The 10,296-nt window shown below is 36.2% G+C and overlaps 1 long non-coding RNA gene across 1 annotated transcript in view; it reads right to left on the bottom strand.

Moving 5' to 3' along the window:
- The window catches only part of LOC138845134 (uncharacterized), a 180,950-nt gene extending 177,434 nt beyond the window's left edge, over positions 1-3,516 (bottom strand). Inside the window, exon 1 of the long non-coding RNA XR_011381864.1 lies at positions 3,040-3,516. This is a non-coding gene — a long non-coding RNA (uncharacterized lncRNA). The remainder of the gene's footprint in view (positions 1-3,039) is intronic.
- Positions 3,517-10,296: the final 6,780 nt, after the last annotated feature.

Below are 10,296 nucleotides of genomic sequence, written 5' to 3' on the forward strand. Positions count from 1 at the left end.
GATGAGGTGGAACAAAAGCCTAAAACATAGAAACATTCTATGGAAAATGTAATTAATTTGCCTATTTGCAGCAACATACATTTTGATGAAGCCAAAATCTTTCTCCAATCCCCTTGACCTCCAGATTTGATCATTTATTCATGATGACATGATAAGCATATCCCCAGGTATATAGTCCACAGGTATGTTATTATAGATCAAAATGAAAAAAAAAAAAAAAGTAACAACTTAAGTCAGGAATCCAAGGGCTGGGGTGGAGTTGGAATTCAAGACACTGAAACCCTCAGCACCCAATTTAATCCTCTAACCACCAGGACACACTCTCTTTCCAAATTGTTAATAGAACCAGCATTGCCCTTTTTGTATAGCTGTAGACGCCCTATTGATCTGTATCACATAGCATTTAACACTGGATGATTTGGCTAGGAAAAGCAATGTTCACTGTTCCATGGCAAATCAGACAACAATGCTAAGATCTGCTGTAGACCCAGGAAAATAGGGTAGGAGACGGTGCAACAACCAAAGAACAAACTTCGCCTGCATGTTTTGCACGTCTATTTTTTGCCCCACAAGACAGCAAAGGAGTAGAGTGCAACTTTCTTAAAAGTAAAACTATTTCTGCCTAACGCAGATGTGGATCATGGGGATGGAAACTTAATAAACCAACAGCTGAAGGCCACGTGACTCCCCTGTCCTCCTCCCTAGCTCATTTAGAAAATGACATGTTTTTCTTCACAATGTTTTTCCCCTCCTCTCTCTTTAGTGGCAGTAATGCTGAATGCTCTTGACATAATTCTTCGTTCACCCCTGACAGTCATTTTTTTGAATACTATCCCAGCAATAAAACACCTGACCTCAAGCCTTTCAGATGGCCATTGGCTTGGGTTACCCCAATTAGCTCCACTCATTTGGAAGTATCCAGAGGAGTCAGGTGCTTCACTCTTTACTAAACTCAGCAGCACCAGTGAATACATTGTTGTATTCAGGTCAACTTCTTTTACTCTGGGATTTCTTTATTCCTCTATGATCTAAACAGCGAAATAGTAAGTTTAAAAAATAATCTATAAGGATGAAGAATTCTGACACCAAATATTTCTGCTTTGGAAGACACATAGGACAACATTTCTGGTTCCCTCGGAGTTGTTTTGCACTATCTGAGGATAATTGAGAGAATTTTACGTGCAGACATCAGTGAAGAGCTCTTTTAAAGACATCCACGGCAGTTCTGTGTCTGCAGAACACACGTGTGTGTCTCAGTTGCTATATTTTTGGTATACAGATCACCAACATCAATAGCTGTTTTATTAAAAATATTCATAGGTAGAGAAGAAAATGTGTACCTCCAGGGGTAAATGTTTGTTATTACAAGTTTGTCTGTCAATTAAGTGTCTGATTTGGCCTTGGGAATGAAGTTGGGAGATACTGTAAATAATAACTGAGTGTCTGGAGGATTTTGGCAGATGGAAGTGGCCATTTTCAACATAAATGTGATATAAAAGAAAGTTAGAGTATATTAAGCTATGCTAAAGAAGGAGCTTTTAATTTTTCAATTATCAAAAATTAAAAATTATTCTGAAGTAAAATTCTCTTTGAACCATTTGTTTTGTAGTTAGCATTTATCAATAGGCACGGGCCTTTCTCAGCAGGGGCATAATTTTTCTTCAGGATTTTAGCATTTGTGTGAGCTATGCAATTTTATCACTGGTTGCATTTTTATTCTTTCCTTTAAAAAGGGTAAACCATAATGTCTCTTGATGGACGATACTCGAAATAAAACATGAAGTCCACACAACTGACGGTAGACAACTAATGCTGGCTGAGATGAGTATAGCTTCAAAAGACGGCCAGCTTCCCTCTGACACTCGAGCAATGAATGCAAGGAAGGGAAAAGAAATTGAATTTAGCTGATGCAAATGAAATTAAAACTAAATTGGTTGTCACATCAAACTGATGCTAACTATGTAAATGTTTTCTGTTTATGAAACTACAGTTTAAAGTGTATATTGCTGCAAAACTACGAATATTTTCATGTTCATTTAAAATAGAAATTAAAGGCACAGATTGTTAAATTGCTTAAAATCCTTGTCACTTACCCATGTACCCAGGTAATATTTAAGGGACTCTGAATGATATACACTGTGGACAGAGAGTATGGAGATAAACACACATATGTACACATACATGCACACACACACAAACAATGCACACGCATGCTCTTCTGGTCAGGCAGTATCCCATTACATCATTGCTTCAAATGCATACATTCTCTTCAATATTGTTGGCTGTTTCAGGTTAACTACCAAAATCATTTGCCTGAGAAGCAAGATTTAATTGTCTTACAACTACCTCTGTGAGGTACAATAGGGATTACAAGTACCCATTGATTATACTATTGGGTAGAATGAGGGACTCTCATTCTAGCATTTCTCATTCATTTTGTCATTGCATTCTCTTTGAAAGAGACCAAATGGGTCCCAGCAGGTGAAAGCAAAGAAACCTGAAAGGCGCCCTTTGATGAATGACAATACCACAACCACCCTCCCCCCATTTTTGGAGATTATAAAACCTTATTAAATCATGCCCTGTTAGATATTGATTGAGAGGGAGTTAAACTAAAACCAACAATAGCAGCATGGATCAGAGAACACTGCTTTCATCAATGGGCACTAAACACAGCTAAGCTTTCCAATCCTTTCTTGGGGAGGGGGGCTTTTTTTTTTTAACTATTTACTTTTGTTTAAACCATTATCCCAGAAAGTCATACAATTATAGCTGTTTTGTCAGTCAAGAATAGATCGTGGTTGTCTAGCACTTCATCTTTTTGCATGTAGCTGTGTATTGCACAAACAATATTAGACTTGGTTAAAATTCAGGATTATTATTATGATCATGGGGGGTTACAATTCTAGGTAATTATCATAATTATTCTTGACTCTGGGACCCCTTTGATGACAAGACTGCTTTAAAGTAAACCACTTGGACATAACAGCCCCAGATATTTGAAAGGAGACTGTGCCAGAATCAGGGCAGAAAACTCACCCTATTTGAAGGCCATCTCGGTGATCAGCCTGTGTGCCTTCCCAGGCTGTCTCTTCTGCCATCTGTGAGCACCACAGCAAACAACTCTTTTATGACAATCACTTCAGTCTAACTTGGATATGTCTGCTTTACAAGAAATTTCTGCAATAAGACTCTGTGCTAATTAACTGTCAGCCTAAAAGAGAGAGAGAGAAAGAAATCAACAGAGTACATTTGGGGAAACACACTCCACCCAAAATTCCCAAACAAGCATTAAACTTCTGTGCCAGACTGGGACTTCCACCGCTTCCTCCCAGGCCTTCCTCTGGGGAGATCCGTTTACTTTCAATATTTTTCACGTGATAAAGGGTTTCATGCCCGAGGACTACAGGTAACCACATCTGCTCCTCCCTCCAGACAGCCACTTGATTCAGAAACTTTACTCCCAAAAGTGAAAAGCAGACAAAAAGGTAGGGAAAGGAAGTAGAAAGGAAAGGAGAGAGAAAACATTCAGGTGTAAACAAAACTTTTTTGTGTTAGAAACAGTAGTTACCAAGTTTTTTTTTTTTTTTTTTTTTTTTAAAGGCAGAGTCACTACTGAAAACAACTGTGGTTTGAAAGGATAGAATCTAAAATTATTTATTTAATGACAAGGAAAAAATTTCCAGTTCAAGAGAAATACTTATTTGTAGAAATAGCATGATATGCAATGAAAATGACATTTGAAAAAAAATCTGTGGCAACTATAGCTGTCTTAGAAGACTGAAGAAATCAAGGCTTGTACAAAATGGAAACATTTAAATATCAAATTTATCTCAAGGTGCTTGATGAATAAAAGCAGTAGTAACCATCTGAACATAAAGCATTAGCATCAGGATTTCCTTTAAAAATGTAAGACATAAGAATGATGTGAAATTTTGATTCATTTGTTAAAATCCATCTCTGAATCTTGATTCTCCAAAATATATACAGAAAATAAAATTTTTAGGCTGGATATAATAAACACAGAAAATGAGAACAGTACAAACTTATTTTGATTTTAGGCAAAATTTTATTTCTTCACATTGCATAATTCTTTACAATTTTTAAAAGTCTAAATTGTATTTATAAACTAGACATATAAAACTTACTCAGCTTTATCTTATTGCAAATCAACATTTCTATTTTCTATTTGTGAGTTTTCTGTTTGTAAGTTTGTAAGATTAAACTTTGAATGTTTAAAGGCTCTACGTTCTTTTAAGATTTTAAATATTTGGCATCAAATGGTGTAATTTATAAATGTATTTTCTATGTTTAAATCTTCCTAAGGCTATACCCTAAATGAAAAATTTAAGCATATTCAGTTATGCCTTAAACTTTCAAGCCAATATACCTAATTATCGTTTTAAAACAACTTGGAACAGAACAGTTAATTAACAAAACAGTTACCAAGCAATGTGTTGGATGTTAGTTTTTCTTAAAGTATGATGTGGTGCATACATTATTATAAATGCTACGAGCTAGTTTAAAATTGTTGCATTGTCTATGCTACCTGATAAGGTAATTAAATGACAAAATCTGTTGCTAATTTTTATTTTCATTAGATTTGATTTTTTTCCAAGTGAGTGTTACTTGTTAATCTTATACTGATTAATTCGTTTCCTTTCCTGATTTGTGCTCCCTACAAGAAACCTGAGAATTATTCTTTTAATGCCTGATGCATTTCTAATTCAATCATCAGCTGGCAATTTTTGACTGCCCTCTATCTTAGGCAAATAGCTAGATTGTAAAATAACTGACCATTTCAGTTGCAATAATGGTAGATTCAAGTCTCTTTAAAGTGCATTTTCTGTTTTCCATTTTTGAAAAATTCTGTAATTTAAACTCCTTCTTAAGTTGCCTGGGAAAATTGTATTGAAACAACTCTATTTAATAACAAACTATTGTAGTCACAAAATTATCAAGATTTCCTTCCGCATCCTCCCCCACGTGAGAATAGTCAGTCATGCTGAGATGAGTGGAATATTCACACTTGGGGCTTGGCGATGCCTTTGCTGAATACCTGGTCTTCTATCACATTGAAAGACTGCAGAAAACTCAGAAGGTATTTTGGTTTGATACTATAATAGAATCACAATTCCTATTTCTAGGACTTTCCTTAGCAGTGAAATTTAATTCCTTTTTATCATTTTACTCATGTGACTCTTTGTGATCAAATTACATATAATGTAATCTTAGTTAAGTTCTGTTATCTCTGATGAAAATTCTGTGTGTTTATATAGTCATTAGCAACTACCCCTGCACATAAATTATTACTTATTTAGCACTTTTAACTATAATGTAAAATGATTTCAATAAATATATATATGAAATGTAGTAAAAAAGAAAATCACCATATTTAACCTAATTATTTCAAATTGTTGAAAATTCTGAAACAGTATATTTCTTATAATTTTATTCTCTATGCAAGGTCACTTAAGGACTTTTGCTTAAGTGACTCATTTATGTGTTAAAGAAAACTAGATTTTTCCTTTATGTCTTCCAAAGCCTTCCCAAAACCAACATGCAGAATTATAGTGATATATATACACACACACAGATTTATAGTGATATATATATATATATATATAAACATACATACATGCATAGAGAGAGAGAGACAACTATTTCCTTCTACCTTAGGAAAAATATTACCTCCAACAGTCCCATGCATCTGACATCAAAATAAAAATGGAATAGTTATTTCAAAATGAATGAAGAGATGGAAAATACTGCAAATGCTACTAGTATGTAGTCTACAAAATAGTGTCTGTTGAATTAAGAAGATTTCCCCCAGAAATATATGTCAGCTGAGGGCGGCGGAGAAAAAACAAATTCTCGTTTTACTTGAAGTATTGTTACTAACAGAATTTTTAGTTCAATAAAACAGATACTGGGTTTTTAAAACAACAGTATCATTTTAATCATCTCTTTTCAGACATACCTAACTTATAGCAGCAGTGTTTATTTGTGGCAGATTCAGAGGAACAGATTGCCCCCAAATCTCTGAACTTTCATTTCTGAATTTGGTAAGCACTCAATAGAGTGTGTAAGAGGCTCCTCTGTTTTAGAACTTTACATTTTCTCTGAATTCTATTTCTGAAAGGTTAAAGAAAATTTAATTTCCCAGGACAGAAGATGTTATAACACTTTCCAAATACACCTTCCTAAAAATTTAAGGTTTCTTGACTTTCTCCCTGGAGCTTACATTGAAAACATTTGAATGGAATCAACCATCAGTTCCCTAAGATTCACTGGGGGTGAAAATAAACTATTAATGAGACACTGCAGGTTCATCAGAAAATGTAAGAGATGCTTGTGTGTGGAAGCTGAAGGGTTTCTCTGACCTAATGAGACCTTCCAGTTCATGCTCAGTGCATATTCACAAAGTATATGCATCAATTTTCTCATGCAGCACAGGAAAATTAGAAACATCTGTTAAGGCAATTCTCAGACGCCAAACCACTTCTGAGAGGCAAACTTGAGAAGTCAAACCTCCTTACACCCAGTGTTTGTGTTAAAGTCCTAGGTCTCCTTGGAGGATATCATTGGAAAGTCAGTCAGCAATATTCTCCCTCTGTCTCTAAAAAAAAAAAAAAAAAAAAAAAATGGCCATGAAGCAATGCAATGCTTTATATGGTGTTTTGTACAGCAGCTACCCCAGAATTGGCACGTGTTTCACTGAAGCCAACACACTCCCCCTCCTCATTGCTGAAACCATTTCTTAAACTTTTCTTTTAGAATTGCCTTCCATCTGAGTATATTAGTTACAAGAGAAATATTCTTATTTTGTACTGATACTTCATTTTTAAATCCAAAGCAGAAATGTCCATGTTCATCAGACTCCTTATCAGTTTCCCAAAGTCAAATCTTCCTAAATTGGGGTTTCCAATATAAAAAAAAAGTTTAAAAAGTGGGCAGTGATTTTGAAGAAAACTATGCAATGCTAGCTGAAGCATTGGTAGCAACATTGAAGTGAACACCAAATACCTACCTAGATGATTGCTTTGAAGCATTTTATTTTGATGACTGGTTATACTCATTAAAATAATCAGTTGCACTGCCCTGCACTCACATTTTGAATATTTGTCATTCTGTTACAAGATCAGAATCTCTTGAAGCCCTGCATGGAAGGCGACTTGAAATGTTGAACTTCATGGCCACACTTTCTTTTGATACAGGCCTGATGAGTAACAATACCTCCTTATTTATATGCACAATCAGTAAAATTTAAACTAAATCTTAACATGTGGAATAATATTTAATCTTGTTCAAATAACAGTTATTCACCACTCATATGAATTCTATTTTTGATTTAGGTAGGTTCGGATTAAAGAAAAATATACAAATTTAGAATACAAGGATATGAACAACAGTTAATGTAGTGATACATACACCCAAATTTAAGGTTTTGCTTTTAAAGGAAACGAAAAGATTGAAAAAATATTGTCTCTTGTTCAAGGGTTTACACGTAAAAATAAACTCATTAGATTAGTCACCATACAATAACTATTATTTCACATAATTTCTGTAAAAACTAACATTTTCAATTTTATATAATTATGTGCCAATTTTTTATTTTTTGATTATTTTCACAAAGTTCATTACTCTATTGTTAAGACCATATATTTATGAAACATGTTTTATCTTAACGTTCTTTTTTTGTAATTTATTTATTTATTTATAACTTTTCTTTAATAAATATAAATTTCCAAAGTAGAGCTTATGGATTACAATGGCTTTTTCCCCCAATAACTTCCCTCCCACCTGTTTTTTATGTGATACACTTGGTATGTGATAATTCCCCAATTCAGGAATGCTGTCTGCTCTGATGTGATTTCTGAGATGTCGGATACCTCCATCCCTGGAAGATGCCCACAATGAACTCATAAATACCATGACATTGAGACTCTGTAGTAAATGCATGTTGGGAACTTCATCACTCTGATTGATGAATGTGTTGTCTTTTGTAGGGCCAACTGCTTTTTGTTTTTCTTATAGATATCATATTACATTACTGAGCATTAGCTTTTTAAAGATTTATGTATTTGAAAGTCAGAGTTACAGAGAGAGTAGAGAAGAGAGAGATTTTCCATCTGCCGATTCACTCCCCCGATGGCTGCAATGGCTGGGGCTGGGCTAGGCCGAAGCCAGGGGCTTCATCTGGGTCTCCCACGTGAGTGGCAAGGGCCCAATCATGTGGGCACTGGATCAGAAGTGAAGCAGCCAGGAAAGGAACCAACACCGAAGCTGAGGGCTTTATCCTCAATGTCACAACATGGGCCCCTTTTTTTAAGATTGGCTAGAGATTTCACTCAATCATTGATTTTCTCTATCAAGAAAAATTGTCATTTTCAATCTTTGCCGCTCTGAAATTACTCTTTGAGATTATTCGTTTTTACCTAATTAGTGCATCGTGCTTTATTTGTGATTCATATCATAGCTAGAATTTAGTTTTCCCAAGTTTTGCTTTTTAAACAAGAAGCATTTTTGGTGAGCTCTTTCTTCAATCCTGGCTGCAGAAAACCATGCCAGCCTTTTGGGTTATTTTATCTTATTTTGCCTTGGAAAAGAATCTAATGCTAAATGTTTTTAATCGCCTAGGAAAAAAACATAAAACCTCATTTCTGATTACTGCAATTTGTAGGTTTCTGTGACACATTTGGTTTAGAAAACAAATGCTGAGTTGTTTGAGAAAATGTCCAACAGTAAAATAAGAGATCTAGATGACTGCTTTCCTCAAATGCTGCAGTAATAGGCACACTGACTCAGTGATTAAGATGAAATTTGAGAATAAAGACTGGGAATGCATTAGGATGATCCTGTGAAGAGTGGACAGGGTGGTTATCTGGAGCTTGCAGAAGGTTCCTTAGCAGCTCCCTCTGGCTTCTTCTGGTTGGGATAAAGAATAATTTCCTCTGCTTCTCACAGTTTCCCTGCCTTCCCACGTTCCGTTTCCTTTAGTTTTTCCTTCCTATTCCTTTACTTGTTTATTTGTTTCTACAATAGTTTCACAAATGCTAAGCATTGCTTTATTTAAATATGGCTTGTGGCATTATGTACATATATGGGGTTGGGTTTTAGAGCCCTGTGTTAGATCAACCATCTGACATGTGGCTCCCAAGTCATTATTTGTGTATCATAGGACATTTTTAGCTCCAGGAGCTGACTTCTGTGATTAACTCTTGGCTTCCACGTGGAGGGCTCCTCAGCATTGCCTTCATTTTAAGTACTAGATTTGAAATTTCTGGAGGGCAGAGATACTTTCATTTGCTCTTTCTCTTAATTATCCCTTAGGACTGGTGAGCTTGGTGCTGCATAAAGTAGGTGCTAGGGAACTCTAGCAGAGCCTTTGTCTGCCACTTAGACTTCCTCTGAAGTGAAATTTGCATAATCTAGGAGATACTCAGGAAGAGATGTCAGTTGGACACGAGATCACGTCTTGCAGAGCCAGCTGGTGAAATCTCTCTTGCATCATCAGGGTGCTTCACAGCATTTTTCTGACTTCCAGACTCCGCATGCTTCTCCCCTAGGAGGGAGCTTGTGCCTGCTCTTCCTTCCTGGTTGCAAGAGGCAATCTGATCCAGGAGGCCAAGTGAGGACTTCCTCTTCCGAGCCCACCCCTAGGAGCTCTGATCTTCTACCGCAAGCTGCTCGGTGATTCTGCTTTAATTTTTCTGTCTGGCGTTTGCCTTTGTCTGTAGCATGGTTTCTTCAGAGTGAAGCCTCTTTCTTGCTCTTATTAATGCCCTTGGGACTGGAGTTAGTCTTTGAACAATTATTGGGCTCTATTACACGGAAATGGATTTACATCCAGGATAAATGTCAAGATATGGAATTCTCCCTACAAACTTCCCCTGTCAGTCACTGAGATCGTGCTCACCCACTATGAATTCCTCATCCTGGCCCTTGACATTAATGGAGACCCATTGCTACTTCTGGTACGACAGGTGTCTGGGTCTGTGCCACACTCTCCTGACGTGGATGAGTTAGTGCCCACCTCAGTGCTACCCTGTTCTGGGTAAAGATCTAGTGCTGAATCCATGTAAGTCTGCTCTGTTCTGCTACTGGTACTGTTAGCTTGGTTATGTCTGCCTGTACCTACTTACATGATAATCATGGCCAACTGTGTTTTCATCAGAGTTAAACTTAAAAGGTTAACTTGTATATGGGGTATTTGGTGCAGTAGTTAAGACACTGCTTGGTACTTCCACATCCCATATCTGAGTCCCTGGGTTTGAAACCCAGCTCTGCTTCTTA

This window comes from Oryctolagus cuniculus, chromosome 14 (genome assembly GCF_964237555.1).
Source record: "Oryctolagus cuniculus chromosome 14, mOryCun1.1, whole genome shotgun sequence".
NCBI classification, from domain to species: domain Eukaryota; kingdom Metazoa; phylum Chordata; class Mammalia; order Lagomorpha; family Leporidae; genus Oryctolagus; species Oryctolagus cuniculus.